Below are 9,043 nucleotides of genomic sequence, written 5' to 3' on the forward strand. Positions count from 1 at the left end.
GAGATATTACGTAGGTGGAAAAAAGCTGTCTTTACTACTTTACCAATGTGATCATTGAATGAAAGAGTGGAATCAATGAGAACACCAAGATTGCGAACTTTAGTGGAGGGCATAATCAGATCACCATCCAGATCCATCAGTTGACCAGAGAGCTTAGATACAACAGCTTTAGAGCCAATCAGAATTACCTCAGTTTTATCAGAGTTAAATTTAAGGTAATTTGCCTCCAGCCAAAGCTTGAGTTCCTTGATGCAATTTGTTAATGCAGGCGGAGGAAACACTGAGGTGGAAGGTGCGCTAAAATAAATCTGAATGTCATCTGCGTAACAGTGGAAGTTAAACCCATAGCGCTTGATTATTTGTCCAATTGGTAGCATATAAATGGTAAAGAGGAGAGGGCCCAAAACAGAACCTTGAGGTACACCAGAACTGATGGATTTGGTAGATGATTTGTGTTTCTGGTTTATAACAAATTGTTGCCTCCCGGTCAAATAGGAGGAAAACCATTCAAGGGCTGTGCCAGTAATTCCAATTGCTGAAAGCCATGAGAGGAGTATCTCATGACAAACAGTGTCAAAAGCTGAGCTGAGGTCTAACAGAAGGAGAGTGCTGAGAGCACCAGAATCAGAAGCTAAGAGAAGATCGTTAAGAACCTTAACCAGGACTGTTTTAGTACTGTGTTATGGACGAAAGCCAGACTGGAAGGGTTCGTAGAGGTTGTGTGCTGTTAAGAAGGCCTGTAACTGGGAGGAAACAACTTTTTATAATATCTTAGAGAGAAAAGATAAGTTCGAAATAGGCCTATAGCTACTTAGGGAAGAAGGTTTGAGACCATGCTTTTTAAGAACTGGAGTGACAGCAGCAATCTTACGCTTTGATGGTACAGTTCCAGATGACATTGACATATCAATGAAGTGAGTGATGGGTAGTGACAAAGCAGGCACGCAATTCTTCAATAAAGAGGTAGGTGCAGGATCAAGAAGACTAGTAGAGGAATTAGACCGCCTGATTATCTCATCAACCACTGTGGGGACTAAAGAGTCAAAAATAGAGAAGTTATGAGCATGGCGTAATGAAAGAAGTTCAGTAGTGGGAACAGAGGTAGAGTGTTGACAGGTATGAGATGTTTTACTCTGAAAAAAGTTCAGGAAAGCATTACACATTTTATTAGAGCCCTCTAGAGACTGTGCGGTAGGCTGAGTTAACTTTTTAATCGTAGTAAATAATGTTCTAGACCTGTTTTTGGACTTATTAAGGAAAGTAGATAAATAAGATGAAGTGTGCTGTTTTTACAGTATATTTGTAGTTGATGATTTACAGTACTCTTGTTAACTCACAGTCTTAGTGAAATAATCTCATGCATTCTAAAAGTGTATAATAGGGTTTGGTTAATAAATGCACACAAGCACACCAGGGGCGAGGCCAGAAATGTTTAAGTGGGTGGGCAAAGTGTAGGGTATGAAAAACTTACTGTTTGTTTGTTGTCTTGATATTCATCCATTTTTCCCCCAGCTGTTACTAACATCATCAGCACCGATACAACAGTCACACCAAAAACGACCTCAGCTGGTAATGTAGTCTGTTGTTTCCTCTGTTGATTGTGTTTTGACTTAATGTTTGTGGATCTGAAGAATTGAACAGCTGTTTTTGGCTCAAGGTAAAGATTAGGAATGAAAGTGTTAAATGTGCAGTTGCAGATTATTGCAGACATTTTTATTAATGTCTGTTCACAAGTTGTTATTTGTTGCAAGTTGTTATGCCTTTAGATTAAAAAGTGGTCATACCAAAGATCTTTCTCTTTTGCCTTGCTTTTTGTTATTATCTTCATGCTGATTTTTGTCATTACAGTTATAAATATAACGCGGCAGGAAGGATGCACCGTAAGTTTCTAAAATTGAAGTTTTAGAGAGTTGGATTCATAGCTTCTATCAATAATAGTCCAAAGATATAAGACATAAGAATATAAGATGTGCATTGTGGATATTTGAAATATGAAATTACACATAAACAAACCAGTTTTGTGTGCTATTAATGTTGCAAAACATGATTAACATCACAGAGTGTTTGTTTTTGTCATATAATGCTCAATTGTGATTTCAGAGTCAGACCTCTGGAGGATGTTTTGATAATCTTTTTGCGCAGATCGAGAACATTACAGCTCAAGTGCTTCCTTTGGATGTAAGTGTTCATATAAAAAGATAAAATAATCTAATGTGTCAGTTACATAATGACTGAAAGCAGTGCTGTCTTATTGGTTCTCTTCAGGTTTACATGTAGAGTAACAGTATTTTCTGATCAATAATTTAGACTGTGACCAACATTTTGACTATGGCCTTCAACACATCAGAGAACATTTTAGAGACATCATCATCATCGTCGTCGTCGTCGTCATCATCATCATCATCAGCCAACCAAGTTATACTAGCCTCCTATGGAAACCGTGTGTTAAAAACCAGCGAGAAACTCATTTCTACATTAGTGAAGCAGACAGATACAAGTGACAATGTCAGTTTTGCTCTTCCCACTGTAGGTAAGAGGAGACACAATTATTATGTTGGCTTGCCAACATTCACGTAAATATTACTATTAATGTGGCAGGTTAAAAAAAGAGAGAGTTCAAAGTACATCAGAGATGAAAAATCCAACAATGATGAATAGTCATTTTAATTGTTTGTAAATTCAAATTCAGTGATTGAATTTGACTTATATGGAAAAAAAAAAAAAATATATATATATATTTCTGTCATGACAACTCTCGGAGGGATTGGCATGGTAATGTACATGACAATGTTAATTTGTTTGGTCTTGGCGGAATAGATCTGCTTCGCTGTTGCTGCGGCAGAGCAAGTACCGTGACTTGCTACTGCCAATACATCCACAACATGCTGCTGTGAGCATGTAAGAATATTGCTGCTGCAAATATAACATACATGAAAATAACCCCCATATAGCGAACATGAATCACCTCGTAGCAGATCTATAAATCTATATATACAGATCTATAACTGCTACTGCAAGCACTAATCATATATTTGAATGTTGAGCAGCGAGCTCATTGGCTACTGTGGTGGCTCCTGCCATTTCTATGAACTCTTGAAGTCTTGGGGTTTTGATGCCAGAAAAATAGACATTATTATCAGAGATAATGCAGTTGAGAGTCTCTGCAGAGAATCTCCCGAGTCTGTGTCTGGACACTCTTTTATACGTCAATCATTTTTTTTCCTTTAAGGCATGTTCCATACATTTCCTACATCCTGTCATTGTTTACCTTTTTTTTGGCTATGCCTCCAATCTGTTTCCTGCAAGCAGACAGGAGGCCCCAATTTATGTTGCTTTAAAGGAAGAGGCTCCATCATATATTTTTTGTCTCATGTCAAAACAGGATGTGCAGCTTTACCATAAACCGTATGTCTGCACATTCCATTCATGCAGGCCTCTACACACATAGGCAATTATATGATTATAATAGTAAAATAACTTGATACATAAATGGTTATATTTACAGTGATTATACTTGAACAATTCATATTTTGACCAATAAAAATCTTCCACATATTCCCCCCTTTGAGACTTACTAAGTCTCACCTTTACTTGTCTTTACCCAGAGGGCAGCTTCATAATTCAGTCTCATCAGTTATCACTACCTAGTGACTAAATTAAGTCACACAGTTTTATCACCAATGACTAGATTATGTAACAGCACTCTGGCGGTGCAGCAGGACCAAAGCTCTCCCCCCACACTTGACTAGGAGGGAGTAAAAGATCCTGTCTCCCTAACCCCTCATTTAAGATAAAACATGAGCATGATGTAAAACATATAAGCATGAGTGTGCAATTGGTTCATCGCTTGCCTGTGGTTGTCACAGTTATATAGTATACAACAGAAATAAAAATTAAAAACATAAAACATGTAACATCACAAAAAACAGCACAGTTGATCTTCAGCCCAGACACTTTGCACATCGTAGAGGGCCACCCTTGGGCAGAGGTTAGGCTAGCACTTACACCCAAGGTATGGTTCATCTTTATACCTCTTCTTCGTCCTCAGTTGAGGTACTAGAGTATCCATCATTTGTCAATGTTTGTGACTCCTAGTTGGGTGTAGAAGCCCAGTCCTGGTAATATACATTTTTGTTACACTTCAAAATCACTTTCTCATCATCTTGACATCTTAGCATTTCCATTTGCTTAGCTGTGGCTTTGACAACTAGTGACCTCAGTATAGGAAGTACACAGCAAAACCAGTAATCCTCCTATTACTACTGCAACTCCTAAAAACATTCCTAATTTAGCTAACCATGCTCCCCATGCTTCTAACTTTAGATCAAACCAATCCCACATTTGAATATCTTTTCCAGCATTTTCTTTAAATTCAATCCTTAGGTTTTTCAATTTGGTCATTATTTCAGTAAATTCTCCTTCAGGAGCAGTATTATTTGGTATGTATGTACAGCATTGATCCCCAAACATAACACACACTCCCCCTTTCTCAGCTAACAAATAATCTAAAGCTATTCGATTTTGCCATGTCATTCTGCTCGTTGCATCCAATTGCTCTCCTAAAAGTGATAAGGCCACATCAGTGTAATTAGTAAACCTCTGCTGATTGTAATATATGTAATTTATCCATTCTGTATTTTATTTTGCGTAATCCAAATTAATATTGATTCAAACCCTGATTTGACTTAATCTCTTGCTTTAAACTCATAAGGTATACCTCTTGGTTGGCCAATTGAATCTATATAAACAGCAGGGTATTTTTCATAGGCTCTTTTAGATCTAGATTTTTCTTCATTTGTTGCTTCTTCCTCTAGAGAAATGTGACTCATTTTATGTGTCAGCATAACCCTAGTACATAATCCTGACCATTTTTCTGGTAATGTTGGCAAGAGGCCATATTCTAATCCACACATCCACCATTTGTCTGCCAATGCAATATCAATTTCATCAAATATAGGTGGTGGGCCTTCTTTTATCACTAAATAGTCATTTTTACATTGTGGAATTTTCCATATTTTGCTGCATTTCCCTTCAAATCTTCCTATGTCAATATTTCCCTTCTTCTTAACATTCAAATTCTTGATCTTCCATTAATTGTATTTTTCCTTGTGGCTTTTGTATTTTTTCCGTATTATTGGCCATTTACGGGTTCGTATGCACTGTAATTCAGTTGCTTCTCTGTAGATTGGAGAAACTGGCACCAATATGGGCAAAATGCCATTTTTTTGGGTACAGTTTTAAAGGTATTTATTTCTCTGCCCCTTTCTATAAAGCATGCACCTCCCAGTTTTACTACATCTAACCCCATTGCACTAGATAGTCCTGGACACTTCTTAAACCATTCATCATGAAATATTCGACAACTAGAGCTGTGTATAGGTATTGGTACAATATATAAAATTGGTCTTGCTTCAAAGCAAACTAAGCAGTTTTTCCATTTCTCTTTTTCTGCTGTGTAATTTACCCATTTATACCAATTATTGTCTTCTGCCTTTTCCCATAATATATCTGAATTGCCCGTTCTCTTATAAGTAATATTATGGTTGTCATTTACAATGTGTCTATTTTGTCTAGATACTTTTTCCTCCTTATCTAGTTCTTGTTCTTTTTGGATTAAGTCAAATCCACTGCTAGATTCAACCGAGGGGGTGAAAGTTGATTCCAGGGAAGTCTGGGTGCTGTTGGCTACAGCTTGAGCTTGTAGAATTAGATGCATGTGATGATCATCAGATATCTTTTAACTTTTCTGCTTCTCTGACAAAAGAATGTGAGCTTCTTGCTTATCTCTTTTTGAGTTGTCATCAGTTTGCACTTCATCTTGCGTCTCCTTAGGTTTTTCAATTTGGTCATTACTTCAGTAAATGCTCCTTCAGGAGCAGTATTATTTGGTATGTATGTACAGCATTGATCCCCAAACATAACACACACTCCCCCTTTCTCAGCTAACAAATAATCTAAAGCTATTCGATTTTGCCATGTCATTCTGCTCGTTGCATCCAATTGCTCTCCTAAAAGTGATAAGGCCTCATCAGTGTAATTAATAAATCTTTGCTGATTGTAATATATGTAATTGATCCATTCTGTATTTTTATTTTGTGTAATCCAAATGAATATTGATTCAATCCCTGATTTGATTTCATCTCTTGCTTTAAACTCATAAGGTATACCTCTTGGTTGACCAATTGAATCTATATAAACTGCAGGGTCTTTTTCATAGGCTCTTCTGGATCTGGCTTTCTTTTCATTTGTTGCTTCCTCTTCTAGAGAGATGTGACTCATTTTATGTGTAAGCATAATTCTAGTACATAATCCTGACCATTTTTCTGGTAATGTTGTCAAGAGGCCATATTCTAATCCACACATCCACCATATGTCTGCCAATGCAATATCAATGTCATCAAATATAGGTGGTGGGCCTTCTTTTATCACTAAATAGTTATCTTTACATCGTGGTATTTTCCATATTTTGCTGTATTTTTCTTCAAATCTTCCTACGTCAATATTTCCCTTCTTCTCATAACATTCAAATTCCTGATCTGCCATTAATTGTATTTTCCCTTGTGGCTTTTGTATTTTTTCTTTCCGTACTATTGGCCATTTACGGGTTCGTATGCACTGTAATTCAGTTGCTTCTCTGTAGTTTGTTGTAGATTGGAGAAACTGGCACCAATATGGGCAATATGCCATTTTTTGGGTACAGTTTCTAAAGACATTTATCTCTCTGCCTCTTTCTATAAAGCATTTACCTCCCAATCTCACTACATCTAACCCCATTGCATTAGACAGTCCTGGACATTTCTTAAACCATTCATCATGAAATATTCTACAACTTGAACTGTATATGAGTATTGGTACAATATATAAAATTGGTCTTGGTTCAAAGCAAACTATGCAGTTTTCCCATTTCTCTTTTTCTGCTGTGTAATTTACCCATTGATACCAATTATTGTCTTCTGCCTTTTCCCATAATATATCTGAATTGCCCGTTCTCTTATAAGTAATATTATGGTTGTCATTTACAATGTGTCTATTTTGTCTAGATACTTTTTCCTCCTTATCTAGTTCTTGTTCTTTTTGGATTAAGTCAAATCCACTGCTAGATTCAACCGAGGGGGTGAAAGTTGATTCCAGGGAAGTCTGGGTGCTGTTGGCTACAGCTTGAGCTTGTAGAATTAGATGCATTAGGCATGTGATGATCATCAGATATGTTGTCAGACTTATTATTTCTCCTCTCCTGTTTGCCTGACAGGAGAATGTGAGCTCCTTGTTGATCTTTTTTTGAGCTTTCATCAGTTTGCACTTCATCTTGTGTCACTGGTCTCTCCTCGTCACTTTCTCCTGAGTTGTCTTCTTGTCTGTTTCCTTCTCTTTCCGTCCTTATTTTGGGAACTCTAGTACAGTGGTTTAGATGATGCCAGGTTGTACTTCCCTCCACTTGGACTGCTGTTGGAGTAGCTCTCACGACTTTGTAGGGTCCCTCTCTCCTGGGCTCATTCCACTTTCTCCGGAATACCCTCAGATATACTTGGTCACCTGGAACAATTGGACATTCCGTCTCTTTTTCCTCACAGGGCTCTTTTCTTGTTTCCTGTAAATAGATAGCTTTATGTATGGCAGTTAATTTCTTCATATATGATCGAAGTTCCATTTGCAATCGCTCTAGAGGGGGTCCTTTGTAGGGACCTCTACAATATGGCACAGGCATGGGTTGACCTGTAAGCATTTCATGCGGTGTTAAGTGAATGTTCCTGTTAATTTGCATGCTCATTAGTGCTCATTAGTGCAAGAGGTAAAGCATCAATCCAGTTTAGCTTAGTACTTCCACATATTTTGTTAAGTTTGGCCTTGATGGTTCCATTTAATCTCTCTACCATCCCTTGTGGTTGTGGATGGTAAATGCAGCCTTGTCTCTGTTTTATTCTCAATTGTTGCAATACTTGTTTTACAGTTTTTTGTATGAATGCCGATCCATTATCTGAACTTATTTCTGATGGTATTCCAAATCTAGGAATTACTTCTCTTGTTAGAAATTTAATTACTGTTCCTGCTCTCTGATCTGCTGATGGTACTGCATCCACCCATCTGCTAAATCTGTCTATGATCACAAGCATGTACCTTTTGCCTTGTACTCGCTTTATCATATCCACATAATCCATTACCAAGTGCTTGAATGGTCCTTCTGGTACTAGTATATGCAAGGGTGTAACTTTGGTTTGAGAAGTGGGGGGGACACAAAATGGGGGAAAATGTTTTCGATTTGAATCCCATTTCCTGCATGTACATACATTTAGGGACTATGGTGATACAAAATAAAAATAAAATAATTAAGTTGATTAATGATCAATTCTGCCAAAAAGAATAGTAGGCTACTAAAATATGTATACGAAAAAGATGTCTTACTTTCTTTATTGTTTAATAGGGGCCGATCGCCAAGACTTGAGAGAATCATTTTATAAAGTCGAAAATGTTCACCATTAATGTTTTGAATAATGTTTAAATAATGTGAGACTCAATTTCCACTGTTAAACAAACTTTTATTTCAAACTAACCGCTGTACCTGAAAATGTAAAATAAATCCCTTGTTGCACAGGACAGAATGTTCTACATCAGTGGTTCCCAGACCCTGAGGCATTTCTGCTTAGGCCTACACCCTCTCTTCCACTTAGACTGCACCTTTTCCATTAAAGGACAATATTTGCCCCCTAAATTGACTTTCCAATGCATTTTTTATCTTTATAAATAGAATATTAATGTTAAAAAAAAAATGTCCAATAGATTAATATGCAATGATGATAAAAAATTGAAAAGTAATTCTTTTAAATACTAAAACCGCCAGTAGGTGGCGGTAAGTCACTGTCTTAATGCGTGAGTCATCGAGTCATTTGTTCATTCAGTAACTAAGCAAGTGGCTGTATTTATAAATGAATCATTGAATCAATGACTTTCGCGAACGATTCGTTCACGAAACACCGCAAAACTCAGCATTTTGTTCGCGTTCCCCCTCTGTCGCCTCACGTACCCCAGTTTGGGAACCACTGTTCTA

The 9,043-nt window shown here is 37.2% G+C and overlaps 1 pseudogene; it reads left to right on the forward strand.

Annotated features, from left to right (window-relative positions):
- LOC107714108 (uncharacterized) overlaps window positions 1-9,043 on the forward strand; it is a 56,378-nt pseudogene that overhangs the window by 26,622 nt on the left and 20,713 nt on the right.

This window comes from Sinocyclocheilus rhinocerous, unplaced genomic scaffold (assembly GCF_001515625.1).
Source record: "Sinocyclocheilus rhinocerous isolate Xijiao unplaced genomic scaffold, SAMN03320098_v1.1 scaffold2826, whole genome shotgun sequence".
NCBI classification, from domain to species: Eukaryota; Metazoa; Chordata; class Actinopteri; order Cypriniformes; family Cyprinidae; genus Sinocyclocheilus; species Sinocyclocheilus rhinocerous.